The sequence below is a fragment of the Pterocles gutturalis genome, unplaced genomic scaffold, assembly GCF_000699245.1.
Source record: "Pterocles gutturalis isolate BGI_N339 unplaced genomic scaffold, ASM69924v1 scaffold43390, whole genome shotgun sequence".
Classification (NCBI taxonomy): Eukaryota; Metazoa; Chordata; class Aves; order Pterocliformes; family Pteroclidae; genus Pterocles; species Pterocles gutturalis.
Genome location: NW_010147434.1, coordinates 1890 through 3537, shown reverse-complemented (window position 1 = coordinate 3537; position 1648 = coordinate 1890).

The following is a 1648-nucleotide window of genomic DNA, read 5'->3' as shown; positions in this document are numbered from 1 at the left end:
GAATACTGGAGTGAAAACAAAGGAATTAATAAGAACTACGAGGGGTGAAAGATGGGGCTTGAGTGGTCTGTCAGAAACTGGTAATATTTTTGTAGAGTTGACATGCAGTACAACATGTGCCTCCACCAAAGTTTTAGCATTTAATTTAGGACTAGGTTCTGGAGGTTTTCTGGTTTGATTTAACAAACAAATTAAATAAGAGTTTGGCTTTTATTGATCAACATTATACCTTTTTTTTTTTTTAAAACTAGAAAAGTGATTCTGAAATGTTTGGTTTAGCAATTTGTTTAAGTTAGTTCTGGAAAGAAAGAAAAAACCAGAGCAGAGGTAAATTTGTCAACTCAGACTAAGGAGTCCACTAAGGAGTATTGTGTGTTGAGAGTATACAATGAGAGCACAGTATTTTGCAATCCGAAAGCCGTATGAAATAAAGAAAATGGGAGTCCTTAAATGTTGTATGTATGTGTTTCTGAAAGTAAGCCCAGCTTTAGAAGAGTTTGAGACCTGCAGAATAGTAAAATGGAGTATGCTTGAGCTGTTCAGGAAGTGAAAGGCTTGCCATGAGGTGAACAGGCCCCTTTACAAAGGAATAGCATGGCATCTCAGTGCAGTTGTGGTGAATGATCATAATGAGATTTAGATTTGCAGGGACTGTTAAAAAAATGGACTAGGAAGGGTGGGGGCAGAGTTGAAGCAGCATATGTGTGTTTGCATCTTGACGATGAGAGAAGCTTGTTCTTAGTATTACTGGTGAGAGGAGGACATCAGCTCCATGGAGAGAAGTTCTAGGGGCAGCAACCAAGATGATTTAAGTTTTCGGCATACAAATGAATACTCTGCCATTGGGTTAATTCAGCATTTTGACTAGATGTACTCGCAGACTTCTTCTAAGTTTCTTTTTAATCTATTTTCTTTTAAAACAGAAGCTTCGTTATTTACTCAGCCTTTTTTCTGTATGTAATGAGTTTGAGTGCTGTTTCCTGTTTTGATTATTTTTGCTTTATTCTCCATCATTTAAAAAAAAAAAATCCATGTACAAGAGGAGTCTAAACAAAGATACCCAAGATTGTGTTGCAGCTTTCAAATTCAGAGTGTTAGAACAGAAGAGATCTTGGTTTAGTTTTTGTGCAAGGTTTTGTTTTGTAATTTCTGCACAGTTTGGCCTGGGAAAAAAACCTAAACAAATAAAAAACTGTTGACCCACTCACTAGTGATGACTAGAATGTTTTCCATGGCAAGTGTGTGGAGAAGTAGGGCTGTGTTTCAACTCTAGTTAAAATAATTGTTTGCCCAGTAAGAGCTAAAAACAGAACTACTGGGAACTGAATGTAAAGCATTGCAGAGTTATGGTTGGGATTTGCAAGCTCTTTTAGCGCTGCAGAAGGAGTGCAAAATAAAAAACATGCTAGTTGGAATGATTGCTATTCAGAAGTGCTTTTAGCACAGCAAAGCAATCAAGAAATCATTGATAACACACTTCAGCAGCAGAGATGAGAACTGGGCTTACTGGCAAGGGAAGCCATACCTCCGAAAAGATACAACAGAGGGGAAAAGGAAACAGCAAAAAACTTCTTGCTTGTTCTTGAGAGTTGAGAAGATAAAATCAACTGCTGTAACTGAACAACTTAAAATTAACCAGCCACCACAA